The sequence below is a fragment of the Gopherus evgoodei genome, chromosome 2, assembly GCF_007399415.2.
Source record: "Gopherus evgoodei ecotype Sinaloan lineage chromosome 2, rGopEvg1_v1.p, whole genome shotgun sequence".
NCBI lineage: Eukaryota > Metazoa > Chordata > Testudines > Testudinidae > Gopherus > Gopherus evgoodei.
Window position 1 is genome coordinate 11,025,792 of NC_044323.1, and position 16,960 is coordinate 11,042,751.

A 16,960-nucleotide genomic window follows, 5' to 3' on the forward strand; every position below is an offset into this window, starting at 1 on the left:
TGATGCAGGAATGCACATAAGCAAGTGCTTAAGTTTAAGCATGCACATAAGTCCTACTGTGGGAGTGCGGCATACGCCCAAGTTCTTTCCTGAATCAGCCCCTTTTTGTCAAATGCTAGTGAGTTCAGTTCTGCATGGTGCTGAGCACACTCAAGCATCACTGATGTCCCTGGTAAGTGAGGGTTTTCGGCACCTTGCTGGAGCCAGCTGAGACTGTGGAATTACAATTTTTTTTTTTTGGTAAAGTCAGTAAGGAGGAGAAATTAAAACAAGAGGCACTACAGCAGTTCAGCATTCTAAGCAAAGGAATAAATGAGGTAATGTTCATAGTTTTGAAGTTGACAATTCAAATTCCAGCACTGAGTCATTCGTCATAGCAACAGCTTTTCCACTAGCACCTTTCCACCATGTCTTCTGAGAGCCTTCATATACCATCATCATAGATCACAGCAAAGGGAATCCGGGCCAGCCACGCACATGGCTAGTTAGCTTTAGCTGACCCTTCACTACTAAAAGGCTTTCTATTTTTTAAAGCCACCTACTTCATCAAAATTAGTTTACTCCTAGAATGGTAAAGAAGCCATATGCTAAAGCGTGCATAACCTTCATTCCCGCTGTGGGAGTTCTGAGCGTGCAAGCAATGCAGGATTGGGGACAGTACAATAGGGAGATCCGCTGCTGGAAAGAGGAGTAGGATTGCTGAGCAGAACTGGAGTTAGAGAGAGAGACATGGTCCTCTCTGACTGGCCAGCAAGGAGACCCAGTGTGTGCTTTTCAGCCTGCATGACATGTATTCAGTTTAATCCATTTTGACCGGCAATAGAACAACCTCAAAAAGCACAGGACTGAATCCCTTAAGAATCTGCTTTAGTTGCTAGCCACAGATCACCTACAGCACACAGTTGAGTATTTCTGAGTCGGTCCAGCAGTGGCTACACAGACACTAAACCTACTCAATTCAGTACAATGCGTATCTAGAATGGGACTGGCCATTGTTTTGTGTATTTTTTTATGCTTAAAAGGCCCTGATCCGTTCAACTTTGCTCATGTAAGTAGCCACCCTAGTAAAAACTACTCGTTTGAATAAGGTTTGCAGGAGTTGGGATTTTCAGATTATGATGTACTTTCCAGTAGGTTTTTTAAGTCTCTAAAAAAGGAGAACTTTGCCTCAAACCGAATTACCCATGAGTGTCATTAACATGGGAGGTTGTATTTATTTCCTGGCTGTTTTTAAGTTCTACAGCCTTGATTCTCTATTTCCTCTGCCCTTTGAGTAGGTCATTTACATCTAGGTACAGTGGGTGTAAAACATCACCCTTCTGATTAGATAAGTGGTCTGCACCTACTTTGTCCAGGTGTAAACAACTAAGCAGGATGCTGGGAAGTGGAGAATCAGGCTTATTGATTTCAATGTAGGCGAAATTGAATGAAACCCAATGGGCTGGATTAGAGCAGCTCTGTGTTGCACTACCAGCGCAAAGCACTGGCTTACCTGGCCATCGCAGGAGTTGACTAGAGCACTGCGTTTGACAATTTTTTTTTTTTAATTCCACTCCCACCTGTTCCTGCGTTATTTCTTGCACTTTTATCTTGCTCCCACCTGCAAAAGCCTTAGTTCCCACAAGAGAGGCAGATTCCACCATGCTACTAAAAACTAAAACCAAACCATTGGCATATTATTATTATATTATTATTTAAAAATAGAATTTTTACCACTAAAAGAATAAAATCTTGCTTCAACCATGTAAACAAATACTTTAACTCCTGTTATAAAACATCAAATCTCTTTCTATCCTCACTCAAGTTTAAGTATTAAAACCTTTATTTATGAAAAAAGGGGACTCATGGGTTCCTGATTCCGCTGCAGGGCTTTAGATCAGAACTTTGGGTGACACAGAGCTACCACAGTAACTTCTACACTGATCCGCTCCCTGCGCTGAGCATGGCCAAAGCAAGGGCTTGTGGTTGGGATATCCCTGTCTCTTAGTGATCTCAGGCTGCCAGGATGGCCCACTGGAACCAAAGGCTGCTGGCATGAAGCACTCAGATATATGCTCTTCATAACCCAGTAAGAGCCAGAACAGAATAGACAGGATCTGGGCCCTGGGGCTGCACTACACTGAATTGGGCAAGAACACAGGTGGCTTGAAGCCACTTTCACAACCCTATCCACATCTTTCTCCTCAGCCACAGCTCAGGGTCTAGCCCAACAGGGTTAGTCACATGAGTGACGCAAAGGGCTGCAGCACACCATGCCATTGTAACTCTGACTTCACTGGCGTTACTCTGTATTTACACCAGTGATGTGACATCAGACTTCACAGTTTTCAAGCAGCAAGCCAGCTTGAGTGCTCAGAGCACAAATATAGCACTTAAAACACTTTTAACTGGTGAAAATATTCCCAGGATTGGAAGAACAGCTTGGACTGTAAATTCCTTGGGGCAGGGACCCTCTTTCTGTACTGTGTTTGTGCTGCACCTAGCACAATGGGGTCTTGGTCGTGGCTAGGGCTGGTAGGTGCAACTGCAATACAAATGAACAGCCAAACAAGATTTTACTTCTTTCCTTCACTAGGTTATTGCGAGGCTTAATTCAACAGGATTTGTAAATCACTGAGATCCTCGTATTTTTCATATATATATATTTGGGGGCAGCCATGAAAAACATCAGCTTAAAAAGCAATTTGGGGGATTTAAAAAGACAGCTTTATGTTCTTAAGTGTTCTTCTTGAGCAGTGTATTTTAAGGCAACATCTTCAGACCCAGATCCAGCTGATGTAAGTGAATATAGTACAAGTGTCTTGAATGGACTACACCAATTCACACCAGCTAAGAATCAGGCCCTGCCAGTTCTTAAAGTATAAAAGTTTTGCTTTCCACTCACTGCCTAGGCTGAGATAAGTTCCTGTCTTGCAGGATATGGACATAAGCATGAAAAGGAAGCCTCATTCTTTGCTGGCCAATGCTGTCAAATTTCAAAATTATCTCATCTTTAGGATCACAAGGAAGTAAATATAAACCTGTTCAGTAACATTGTTCACTGTTAACTCCTTGCCTGCTGGTCAGCCAATCACCGTGTTGCGTTGCTGCTGATCCACGAAGGATCTCCTGTACTCAGAGAACCAGAGTTTCACCAACACATTGGGCATGTTTCTACCAGTCAGACCTGGGCTGTTTAGTCACAGACAAAGGGCTAGCAGAACACATGCACAGAAGATTTCCATCAACGCCAATTAAGTGTTTGACGTCAGCTAGAGTTGCCACATATGTGGAATTTTACAAGCCCTACCTCAAACATGGTTTAAATGCTGCCACCACTGTCAATCTCCAGCAAGAGACAGGAGCACTAAACCCAATGTTCTGGATATATCCCAATTGCACTCTGCCTACCTAGAACTGCCCCTTCATAATCATAGATAATCATAGAATCATAGGACTGGAAGGGACCTTGAGAGGTCATCTAATCCACTCCCCAGCACAACTAAATATTATCTAGACCATCCCTGACAGGCATGTGTCTAAACTGCTCTTAAAAATCTCCAGTGATGGAGATTCCACCCGGGCAATTTATTCCAGTGCTTAACCACCCTGACAGTTAGCAAGTTTTTCCTAATGTCTAACCTAAACCTCCCCTGCTGCAATTTAAGCCCATTGCTTCTTGCCCTATCCTCTGAGGTTAAGGAGAATAATTTTTCTCCCCCCTCGTAAGAACCTTTTATGTACTTGAAAACTGTTATGTCCCTGCTCAATCTTCTCTTCTTCAGACTAAACAAACCCAATTTTTTCAGCTTCCCTCATATATCATGTTTTCTAGACTTTTAAACATTTTTGTTGCTCTTCTTTGGACTTTCTCCAATTTGTCCACATCTTTCCTGAAACGTGACACTCAGAATTGGACACAATACTCCAGCTGAGACCTAATCAGCACAGAGTAGAGTGGAAGAATGACTTCTCGTGTCTTGCTTACAACTACAGGTGCCGACTTTCTAATGTGCCAGGGAGTGCTCCCCACGTCTCCACCTAGAGGCCCTGCCCCGCCCCGACCCCTACCCCTTCCCCCAAGCCCCCACCTCCACCCTACCTCTTCCATCCCCACTCCGACTCTTCCTGCCCCCATTCTGCCCTGCCTCTTCCTGCCCTCTCCCTTCACCCTCCCCGGCACCTCCTGCACACTGCAGAACAGCTGATCTGCAGCCAGTGAGAGGCGCGGCGAGAGAGGGGGAGACGCTCATCGGTGGGGCCGCCAGCAGGCAGGAGGCACTGGGGGTAGAGGTGCTAAAAGCACCCACCATTTTTGGCACCTATGCTTACAACACTCCTGCTAATACATCCAAGAATTAGGTTTGCTCCCCCCCCCAGCGGTGTTACACTCGACTCATATTTAGTTTGTGATCCACTATGACCCCCTGATCCCTTTCTGCAGCACTGCTTCCTAGACAGCCATTTCCCATTTTGTCTTAACTGACTGTTCCTTCCTAAGCTGAGTACTTGGCATTTGTCCTTACTGAATTTCATCCTGTTTTCTTCAGACCATTTCTCCAGTTTGTCCAGATCACTTTGAGTTTTAATCCTATCCTCCAAAGCACTTGTAATCCCTCCCAGCTTTGGTATTATCCGCAAACTTTATCAGTGTACTCTCTATGCCATTATCTAATCACTGATGAAGATATTGAACAGAACCAGACCCAGAACTGATCTCTGGGGGACCCCGCTCAATATGCCCTTCCAGCTGACTGTGAACCACTGATAACTACTCTATGGAAACAGTTTTCCAACCACGTATGCACCCACCTTATAGTAGCTCCATCTAGGTTGTATTTCCCCAGTTTGTTTATGAGAAGATCATGTGAGCCAGTATCAAAAGCCTTATTAAAGTCAAGATATACCACATCTACCGCTTCCCCCCACCCCATAAGGCTTGTTACTTTGTCAAAGAAAGCTATTAGGTTGGTTTGACAGGATTTGTCCTTGAGAAATCCATGCTGACTGTTACTTACGTTATTATCTTCTAGATGTTTACAAACTGATTGTTTAATTATTTGCTCCATTATCTTTCCAAGTACCGAAGTTAAGATGACTGGTCTGTAATTCCCTGCATTGTCCTTATTTCTCTTTTTATACATAGGCACTATATTTGTGCTTTTCCAGTCCTCTGGTATCTCTTCCATCTTCCACGACTTTTCAAAGATTATTACTAATGGCTCAGACATCTCCTGAGTCAGCTCCTTCAGTATTCTAGGATGTATTTCATCAGGCCCTGGTGACGAAAACATCTAACTTGTCTAAGTAATTTTTAACTTGTTCTTTCTCTATTTTAGCCTCACTTCCAGTCCTAAGATGCATTGCTAGTTTCTGTTAACCAGCTGATCTTCCACTCCAAAGGTAGCTGCAATCCGCTGAAGAATCCTGTTTGTAGGGTTCATAAAGAATTTTTGGACTCTTCACGATCCAGAATATCACATGACTATTATAGCCCTGATTCTCCTCTCACACTAGTCTTACTCCAGTTTAATTTGCTTGACTGCAGTGGTGTCGCTTTTGGTTTACACTAAAGAGAATCCGGCCTTATATACCCACAGAGAAGGTACTGGCAAACGTACAAACCCTACACTGCAGAAAAGAAACTGAATCCTTTTGCTAGTTTCCCATACATCATGTTAATGCAGCCTCTTCTTACAATTTGCTAAAACCAAACAATATTTCAGCAAACATTTTATTTCAATTCCTACTGTTGTGATTCTGTTTGCTGTTTCCGCATGTTCTATGATCAGGAGATTTGCTAAATAAGTTAAAAAAATTGCTTCTTTACTTTTCTTCAATTAATTGCCTAGATTAACAACTGTTTGGAACATATGTGATCCCGCTCCATCATGTTATCTAGTATTGCCCCCCAGTAAGACACAGCATGAATAAATAAAACACACTGGTCTACACTAGGAATTTACATTGGTAGAGCTCTCTCTCTCTGGGGTGCGGATTTTTCACCTAACCCTCTGTGTAGACAGCATGAGGTGGATGGAAGAGTTCTTCTTTCAACCTAACTACCACCTCTCGGTGAGGTGGATTACCTATGCCAACAGGAGAATCTCTCCCCGTCGGCATAGGTAGTCACTATACTGAGCTCTACATAGGTGCTACTACAGTATTCTTTAAGTGTAGACAAGCCCTAAGAAAAGGAAAGGGATATGAATCCACAAGTCTTTCCATAAGTTAGCGATGCACAAAACCATCTGTGTTTCACTGTAGCCAAGTCCAAGGTTTCACACCACTCATGCAAAGAAACAAGTTTGGAAATCCCTTCCTGCAGCCCCATCCTTCCTACAAGCCGCCCCTCCCTGCCCCCCAGCCAAGATTGCTAAGGAAACCAGATGCCAAGTCCCAGCCAAAATAATGAGCTCACCCACTCTTAGGAGAGCCTACAGTGTGTTTCATGAGTCATGGGAAGCAACATCTCCTTGCTTTGGTAATGCCAGGTAAGCAACTGACTTTTCTCTCTCTCACATATGCCCCAGGATTCTCTACATTTCATTTTTGAAAAAGCAGATTGGGCCAGGCCCATCTGCTTAGAAACAAAAACAGAATTTCAGCCCAAATACCCTGGAATCCCAGATCCATTCCTGCCCCATCAGTTTTGGCTCCAGGACAGATCCCAAGCAGGGAGGAGTGTCATTTCCCAGTGCTGGTTCAAGCCTGACCCGAGGAGCCAGACCTGAGCACTAGCCTCGATTTGCCCTCACAGCTGAGCACAGAACCCAAGTCCAGGCCCAGTCCAGATCCAAGCACCACGCTCCGCAGCAGCCGAGGGGGGAGGCGGGGCAGCAACAGAGGGGAAGGGAGGCTAAGGATGGGGAGGAGGAGAAGGAAAGAGAGACAATGCCATATCCTGTTCCACAAGCCGGAGTATGGCTCCACATTACCAGACACGTACTAGCCTGAGCCTGATTCAAAAGCAGAGACCAGAGGCATCAGCCTTGTATGAATCTCAGCACCTTCCCATCAGCTGCTGGTGGCGAAACAGGCCTCTCAACAGGGCACTACCTATGAACCTCACCAGAGCCCCCTCCCCCCTATTCACACTATTTTTATTCAGCCCCTGGATAGCAGATTTATTCTTCTGACTAGCAAGGATCAAGCAAATTTTTCAAGCCCCGCAATGTTGCGGCAAATGGACATAAGCTTCCCACAGCATGGGCTTAGAAAGAACTAGATTTCATCTACTGATGGTTCCCAGACTCCTAACTAGAGATAAACAGTAGAGATATGCAGATGGTTTGCCTGCGCCCCTCAGGTGTCAGTCTGTCTATGCACCCTCTCCCCACCTCTGAACAAGAGGGGCTGCAGAAGAGGACTCCTTCGTAGCCTGCCAATGACACACCTGAATCTGGCCAAAGAAGGGTGGGCAGGATGAGGGGATGTTCAGTGACATAATTTAGGCCACTGAGCAAGACCTAGGAAGGTGGGCTTCTGCCAGTCCCCACTGCTGAGCTCTCAGGAAATTTGGCCACAGACACCGCCTTTGGAGGCACGTGTGTTGGGGCATGGGCTCCCGCAGAAGTGTAGGCCAGGGGTCGGCAACCTTTCAGAAGTGCTGTGCCGAGTCTTCATTTATTTACTCTGATTTAAGATTCCGCGTGCCAGTAATACATTTTAATGTTTTTAGAAGGTCTCTTTCTATAAGTCTACAATATATAACTAAACTACTGTTGTACGTAAAGGTTTTTTAAATGCTTAAGCAGCTTCATTTAAAATTAAATTAAAATGCAGAGCCCCCCGGACCGATGACCAGGCCCCGGGCAGCGTGAGTGCCACTGAAAATCAGCTCGCGTGTCACCTTCGGCACCTGTGCCATAGGTTGCCTACCCCTGGTATAGGCAATGCTCCCGAGCATCTCTGGTTGGCTAGGAGATTGTATTCCCCCCCAGCAAACATTTAAAAACTGAAAAACAAGACACCTCTGCACACACTTCTCCCTCTGGACAGTGCAAGTGAGAAAAAACACAGGACAGATGTTACTCATGTGGCTCAATGAACAGCTGGAAGTCACTCAAATATACACTGATGAACATGGTATAGGAACCCATTCAAAATAAAACAGAAAGGACTGGGCACATTCAGCAAGTCCATGGAAACCATGCAAATGCAAAGACAGAATCTGGGTCATGTACAATGGCAACTATCTGTCTGTGCATTGATTTATTCAATGGGCCTTTCCCCAAGGGCCCTGTATCTCATATATGGTTTGTGCTCAATCTGAGCAGTCCACACAAACCACTCAGAGAGCGACACATTCCCAGATTTGGGGGCTTATTGGCACCATGTCCGGGGCAGGGGTGAAAAATAAGACTTTGTAGCATGCCCTAAAGGTTATCAGGGCAAGTTCCAGAATCAAAAACTCTCTTCTAGCAAGCAACCTCTTTTCTTTTAAACAAGGCTGTTAGTTCAGGCACGTCTGCTGATCACAGGAGGAGAAAGATGGTCTTGGAGGTAACCAAGCCCCAATTCACTGGACTTTAACAGATCAAAACCTAGCCCCCTACACTGTACTCAGAGGCCAAGTGAGTGTACGCAGGGAAGGGGGAGGTAAGAGGAGAGGTAGCACCTCGGAAAGTCAGGACAGTCACATCTCTGCATTATCATCTCCCATGGTTGTTCTAGTCTTAACTTCCACTGTAAGCTGCTTAGGGCAAGGAACCTGTCTGGAGTCAGATCCTCAGTGTAAATCCTGGTGTCAACCAAAGGAGAGATACTGATTTACAGCACTCAAGTAGCTGACCCATGGCATGCCAAGTGCCATGCTTACACAGCGCCAGAGTAGTGTAACACACACAGCAATATCAAAACAACTCACTGCTCAGCGGCTCACATGTACTAGGACGAGTCTGGTAGGTCTCAACAAATCTCCCAGTGAACTAGTGGCCCCAGCTGAGACTAGACCTACCCCAGCTGGGACTAACTAGCATTTACAAGCGCTAGCAAGGGTCCAAGCACAAAGGCTTAGATGTGGCAGCTCCCCCCAAGACAGGGTTAAGGGTCAGTTTGGGGACAGCCTGCACAGCGCTACCCATCCCAGACCTATTGGTCTCTGGATACTCCAGAGGCTTCCCTCTCTGCAGCTGTCAGGCTAGCACGTTTCGTCAGAGCTAGGTTCATGGGACGTTTTGTAAGAGGACTTGTCAAAGCACTGACCCCTTTCCCAGAGCAGGTAGGTCCAGCATCACAAGATGCCCCTTTCCTAACAATGTCACACCACTAGCTACAAACCTATCCATGGACACCTCCCCTCTTTCCTTATTTTAATGTACAACTTCCACGCCCCGATAGCTATAACACACTCCAGGCTGTGTGCCCCTGGACAGAATCACTTGGCCTCCAATCCCCTCCTGGGGCTGGGGAGATCTGTCCATCCCTTCTTAGGGCCTGATCCTGCATGCACTTATGACTGGGTGTCATACCTGTTTAGTACTATATGCAGCCCCACCCTTTCCAGGATCGGGCTCTTCTTCACTAGCTGCTGCACACGCTACCAGTTGGACTTTGCCCTATGCAGCTCCCCAGACTCTGAGCCAAACTCCCAGCTCAGCTCCATCCTCACTGCCACTGTTTCTCCTTCTTGGGCTACCTCTAATCATCTCCCAGTCCACAGCATGTAGAATGAGGAGGCTTTAATTCAGCTGACAAACCTCTCCTCATTCTAACTACAATGGCCTCAGTGTGGAATCCTCGCTCGGTCTGGACGTCTCCAGGGCAATTTGCCCAAGTAAGAATTGGATGAGAAGGTCACTGCTTTTTGACCCAAGTATTCCCACTGTTGCAGTCTCTGTTTTAGTGGCACAACAGCAGTAGCGCTACTATACACTGGGCTCCCGGTCCCACGTCATCCAGCTATTTTAGAGCAGGTCTAGGTGAGACGGTGCTTAAAACGCCGGCCACCACCAGCACCGTGTGTACATCTGTGATCTTGCCAGCACTGCTGCTGGGGAAGGTGAGCCACTGGGAGTAGCAGTGGGAAGTTTTAAGGCCAGCTGGTGAAGCCCTTTCTTCAACTGCGGGGCAATTCCTCACACCAATACTTCCAGTGACTTCAATGGGGCTCCTGCACGAGGAGCTGTTCACCCAGCTGGCCCACAGAGTAACAAGCTGCATGTACAGATGAGGATTGTCTGTATTCCCCCAGGAGTGACAGGGTTGTGAAATCAGACACAGCTCGGCCAATCTTCTAATAAAATGTGACTATTTGCATGCTGCATTCCTAGGGTCCAATCCTAATCCCATTGAAATCAGTGAGCCATAGATGTAGCTAATGAGGAGTGGGGAGCATACGTCCCCCAACAACTGCTCACTCTCCGGCTGATGTCTCATATTGCAATTACAAAGCTCAAGCATTTGCACTCCTGCCAACCTCCCTGCCCCTCCAATCTCTAGTGTAACTGCACTTACGCAATCAGCAATTTATCAGTGACTCCAACAGAAGCAGGCCCGGGTACCTATTTAAAAGATCTTAAACGGTTAAAGTCCTTATATTATTATTAAAGATCAGAGTTGGGTCACAGTGATTTTGTGGTTGATCCTTATTAAAATCACACTGTTGTCCAAACGCAATGTTAGACTCCAAAGAACCACAGAAGCAGGCTGAGATTAAAAAACAAACAACCACCCTACACAAACACAGACAACAGATAACTTCCCTCCCAAACAGAAGAGGACTCTTCTTTCCCCTTCTAGGGAAAGAAATGGAGACTGAACCACAGAGGACAATTGTTAGTCACAATGCTTTAGGCATCACTAGAAGGCACACTGATCCATATTCATGGGCACTGTATCAGACCACAAATAGAACAGATTTCACTCTATAGGACTGAGAATATTTTGCACTCCTGTGGGGGCTTTCATCCAAGGATCTCAGAGTGCTTTGCAACTTTAACTAGTTCAGCCTCACAGCATCCCCTGGACTAAGTATCACCATTACGATTTTAAAGAGAGGGAAACTAAGGCACACAAGAAAGACTTGCCCCAAATCATGCAGTCACTAAATGGCACGCTCAAGAATAGAACTCAGGCATCCCAACTCCCACTCTTGAGGCTTCCCCTAGTAAAGGTCAGCTCATGTGACAATCCCATTGGCTCACCATCCCTATTTCTTTACCGTTTGTAATATTAGGTGCAGGCTCCACCTCTGTAAAGTATTGCGGGGGTGGGCGGCAGGAACACAGAGCTTTCCGCCATCTTATTTTTTATGGCAGCACTTAAGTCATGTGAAGAGCTCTGAAAACCGACATTTGTTCAATACAGATGATTGCAACAAAAGAAACAAAAGCTCAGCTGGCAAGCACTGCTGCGCAGCAGATGTGAAGTCCTGTAGCCAACTAACTGCTCTGCCACAACGGGTAACTCGGCCCTTACATCTGCAAGCCATATTATTCCTTTGATGCTTTCCTGAAGGGATTCACAAAGACAGCAGGATTAGTCATTTCATCTTGCTTTGCTTTAAACAAAACAAAAAAACCAGAGGCTCAAGGTAAATCCGTACACCACTAGATTCAGGATTAGTGGGCCATATATAGTTTTCTGGGAAGCCTGAATAGTGTTTGAGGTCTCAGAGAGAAATCAAAAATAACCAAGCTAAATTCCATATTTTCTCTCTTCATCCTTATATAAATGATTTTTCCATCTGCGGGGTACACAGCAGACATTCTGTACATTTTTTGGTTCTAAGATTGTAATTTAATAGGTATCTGGGAGGCAGGGCAAAAAAAAAATAATAATAATAATAATAATAATGAAGCTGAGATACTTAGACCGAGTATACTTATACCGAGGCTTGACAACATTACAGCCAAATCCTAGTCCCACTGAACCCACCCTGAATGGAGTCCAGGTGATAAGAGGGTGCTGAAGTCACTGGAAAAGATTGGCTTTAAAACCTCTCCCGGGTTTGAAGTAGGTTTCAAGCACTGGGCAGGAAAGGGTTAAGAGCCTGGGGTGTGTCATGGATGGAAGGACAAGTCAGCTGGAACTCAAAGCCCTTAACCCCTTCCTGCCTGGTCCCTGAATCCTGCTAGCCAGCATAGGAGAGGAAGGAGGGGTTAGTCTGTCTTTTCTCTGGTGTCCCCAGCCTCAGCATGCAGAGTCCCGGGGAGGGCCAGATAGGCATTGCCTTGAGGTGGGGGTAGGGGGCAAGTGTAGATTCAGGCATTATTGCAAGCCTGTCAAACAGTACAATACCACCAGTCATCAGCAGACAACATGAGCACTTTGGATGGGATGGAGGAGGCAGCACATTCCTTAAGCTTTAACCTAATCTACTGGCTACTAGCAAAGTAGCCCCACTCACCCTGTTGGCAGTCCCTTCAGGCCAGGTTCCAGTCAGTATCCCTACAGGAAGATGCACCCTCCTCACTGCCTCAAAGAAAAAAAAACCCCAAGCCCTCCTATTAGCATGTTTACACAGTGGGGCTGTGGGTTTCCAATAGGAAACTAAGTCACATGGAAAAAACGAAAGGTACTGAAACCATTTTAGAGACGCAACATATAAAAGAGCCTTTAAATCCACAACTAAACAGACCGGCCCACCCAACCATGCATTCTGGCACCAACAGAGGTTCTTTTAGAAGTGATCAAACCCGTCAATGCAATAGACTGTGCAGGACTGTGCGGATGAACTCCGATTCTGCAAACGTCTCATGGCAGATCTGAAATCAGTATAAAACTCCAGGGTTCGGATAACACAGCGTCACAGTCCTAAATTCCTTATGAAGACAGCTAAACATCTGCAAAGCGACAGAGGAGTTCAACTCCTGCAGAACTTAAGAAGATTTCTACATTCTCAGGCATCAGTTCTACACTTCTCTTTGCCTAAACTAAGCTCCCGCTTAGAGCTGTGGCAACCTGCGCATAGGGGACTGAAAACTCAGCCAGTTACCACCCATTCTGCCAGGATGTTACCCATTGTCCTCCATGGAACAGGCAGGTGATTTCACCCAGAAAAACCCCTTGGATCACCCAAAGTCTGCACAGACCCTAGGAACTCTGCTGAAAGCCAGGTCTTGTTCCTCTACAATGCTTCCAAGACCCTGCTTCCTTCTTTGACTGCACAGCTCCACAATTCTCAACCACATCCTCTGCTCTGCCGCCTGCAAAAGGGGAAGGGAGCATTTGGCTTTCTGGCCCTACTCAGGCAAAACTCCTCCTGTAGGCAATCTCTGACTTGCAATGAGCTAAAGTCAGGTCTCTGTGCAAAAATAACACCAGATAATGATCCCTTGTAAAACAAAAAGAGGAAGAGGACGTCATCAGAAAACTCAAAGACGGTGGGACAAACTCAGAGGTTTATCTAGCTGGTAAGATATACACCTTATTCTATTTACATGATACACCAATTTAGATTTCCTCAGACTCACGCCTACGTATTGGCATGAACTTCTAGCCCCTTACACGTCATCTCTCAGTCCAGCCCAGTCTATCTGAAGTTTGGTGCTAGCAAAATAAACTTCCTGCAGCATCAACCTGTATGTGCTAACATGGCACAACTCATGATTCTATGGAGACTCCGTGCTGCAATCCACTCAAATATAACTGGGTGGAAGGGGAAAAACCCATGCCATATTTCCCATATTTCTACTGGCTTGCAATGACTATTGCTCATGCCACACCCCCACAGTAGGAACAATCTCTCTTGGGCCAAATAGCTCTGTGGTTCTGCAAATCCCTCCTTCAAACCCATGCCTGCTGCAAATCCTCCCCCACTCACCCTTCTCACAGACTGTACCCCAGAGCTGGTTCTGTGATTGAACTGTAGCTGCACTGCAGTGAGACTCTGCAAATCCTCTGCATAGGGAATTCCCTCTGATGTCAGTGGACTTTACACACACACACACAATGGACTTGAGGAATCAGACCTTTACATTAGCAGGTGTTTGGAGCAGGGAGCCCTGCTGTTTGCATGCTTTACAAAGGGACTTGTACCCTTATTATGATAAATCATCAGGGAGCAAATGACTGCAAAGGGTAATAGAGTTACACTGGGGTGCATTTGGCCCAATAATTGTACACATTCCTCTAACTCTATTCCATATATACCTCAGCGGCAATCCCGTTCTTGCCTACAATAGATTAATCTGGCCTATGGTCCATGAATAATTATTAATATTTCAGTCAAGCCTAGAAGCCTCAGTTATGGATCAGGACCCCATAGTGCTAGGCGCTGTACAAATACAAAACAAAAATAGGGTCCCTGCATCAAAGAGTTCTGAGCAGCCAAGCTTATATACAGAGAAATAATTCAATTTCACATGGCATTTCTGTGCCTTTATCCACTGCCCCCGTCCTCAGATTGTTTTAGCAGTGCTCTGCAGATTCTACACAACTTCTCAGCTGAATATGTTTTTTAATCTGTTAGATCTCAGTTATTTAGAGGGAATAATATACAATGATCTCATTACCAAGACTGGAAAAATTAACACAACTTCTCATAATCAAAACCCACACCGCTTTTGGAAGAAAGGAGGGGTGGGAAACTTCTGTGTACTGAGAACCCCTGCCTCGGTAAGAGGCGTTCACCTGAAACGCTCTGCAGAGCTCCAGAAGTTTAATAACTCTGCCCCTCACCATTATAAAATTGCTGCGGCCTGCTAAGCAGAAAACTCAGGTATTTATTTCTCAGCGTTACCATTAAGATCACCGCAGATAGGGACCAAACAAGCGCCCTGATCGCAGCCAGCAGTACCTCTTAATGCATCCCAGGCGTCCCAGCAGCAGCTGCTTTTCCTGGCACTTAATTTTTCGTGCAACCAGCTCCCACCCAGGGGACACAGAAATGCAGGAAGTCTGCAATCAAAGTGTGTGTGTGGGGGGGGGAAGGAATAACACTACAACTTTGAATACTGACACACGATGAACGGAAAACCCATGGCTGGGGAGGAAGGGGGGTGGCAGGGAGTTGGGAATGCAAACAGGTTTCTACCCGGTATCAAATGGGGGGCTGCCAAAGTCTCTAGAAAGGGAAGAAAGAGCCACAGGAGCGGACCAATGCAAGCACCTGAAAGGGTGGGGGGCCGCCTTACCTCGTCTAACGCCTCTGTCACACCTGGCGCTCCATAGCGGACACCGGCTGCGGCTGCTGCCACAGCGAGAGGTGGAGGCAGCCGGCGGAACGGACCCAAAGCGGCGCCCGGGCTCCGGATCAGATCATGCCTCCCCCGGCCCCGGTCCAGCGCCCACTCCACAGACGACGACCCCAGCTCCCAGCGCGGAGCAGCCGTCGTGGGCAGGGCCGCCCCTGCTCTAATCCCCGCGGGCAAGGTGCAGAGATTACTGCCGCCGTCTCCCTGCAGCAGGAGCCGCGCGGAAAGTTGCGCCCGCGGGCTCCGCTCGCATGCACGGGACGCGTGGGGCGGGCGCGGAAACTTTGCAGCCAGTTGTGGCACAGCGGCAGGCGGGGGCGGAAGCGCTGACGCCGGGCCGCCCCGGCCAATGGGGCGGAGGCAGGGAGCCTGGCTGGCTCCGCCTTGGCTACAGCCACAGGGGTTCAGGGCCGGCTCAGGGCTGCTCCCTTTGCCGTCAATGGGAGTCGGGCCAGGAGGAGCCGCGAAAGCAAAGTGCCGCCCTGGGATGGCCTCGCTGCAGGCTAAGCGTGACCCTGGCTCAGGGTTGAACCCAAGCTCCCCCCCCTCACAAAGCAGCCGCACTGGGCTCAGCAAGCCCTCAGGACTCGGGTCCTAGGAGCCTGGGGGTGGGGTCAGAGCCCAAGTCGCACTGTGAACCTGGTCCAAGCCAGTGTGGATGCAGCTCAAGCCACTGGCCGGAGTCAGAAGGTCTGTGCAGTGCAGGATAGACACAGCGTGGCTGGGAGACCTGGCTTCAGCAGTTGTGAACCAGGGTTTACAATGCAACGTGGTTGCTTAACACAGGCTTGGAAACACCATGGCCCCATCCCTGGGCTTACAATGCAGCCTAGAATGTTTCTAAATGGACAACCTACCCTCCTTCTCAATTACTGAGGGACAGTCGCCACACATTGATATATGTGCTTTCCACAACCAACTCTCTGTTTAACTTTTTATGAGTGATGTACCCGACTACTTGGATGCCAATATCTAAACTGTATTCTTAAATTTACTCACCTAAATTTGGGTTACTGATGATTATGCACTATATGTATATTATAACTTTAAAAACAAACTTTGTATTTGTGGATAATCTAAGCACTATACCCAGATGTACAAACACTCTTTTCTCAACCTGTGTATTATATACATTTAACATTAGCTTTTTTAATGTCAAAGGTGGTATTAAAGTCAGCTTTCTCTATCACGTTATGAAGTGAATGGACCACTGTGAGCATCTGGTGTGTCAGGCACAGCATAGGCCCTAGGACTGACCCCAGGATCAAGCCCAATAAGAGCTTTCTGGGTTAACTTAGTTAATATTATCTTAAAAGCTGAGAATTTCCTTCCCCTTCCCCCCATCACTGGACTAGATTTAATTAATTTGGAAGCACTGATCAGTGTAGCAAAGGACAAACCTTGCCTCATCAGGCTTGCCAACCCTAAATGTTGAAATGTCACAAGCCAGACCTGGTGATCACAGTTATGAGACGGGTTTAAAAATTATAAATGTAGGGGATATATTTTTGAGTTATATTCATAGATTCATAGATTCTAGGACTGGAAGGGACCTCGAGAGGTCGAGTCCAGTCCCCTGCCCTCATGCCAGGACCAAATACTAGACTATCCCTGACAGACATCTAACCTACTCTTAAATTTCTCCAGAGATGGAGATTCCACAACCACCCTAGGCAATTTATTCCAGTGTTTAACCACCCTGACGGGAACTTTTTCCTAAAGTCCAACCTAAACCTCTCTTGCTGCAGTTTAAGCCCATTGCTTCTTGTTCTATCCTTAGAGGCTAAGGTGAGCAAGTTTTCTTCCTCCTCCTTATGACATCCTTTTAGATACCTGAAAAC

The 16,960-nt window shown here is 46.6% G+C and overlaps 1 protein-coding gene across 4 annotated transcripts in view; it reads right to left on the minus strand.

The window, feature by feature from the left end:
- LOC115645395 (mitogen-activated protein kinase kinase kinase 3-like) overlaps positions 1-15,380 on the minus strand; it is a 123,876-nt gene extending 108,496 nt beyond the window's left edge. For 3 of the 4 annotated variants that reach the window (XM_030549991.1, XM_030549990.1, XM_030549987.1), the window contains exon 1: positions 15,060-15,380. The gene's annotated coding sequence lies outside the window, so the exon portion shown is untranslated. Of the gene's footprint in view, positions 1-12,331; positions 12,349-15,059 lie in introns of those variants that run through there. The other variant, XM_030549988.1, reaches the window with a different exon arrangement.
- Positions 15,381-16,960: the final 1,580 nt, after the last annotated feature.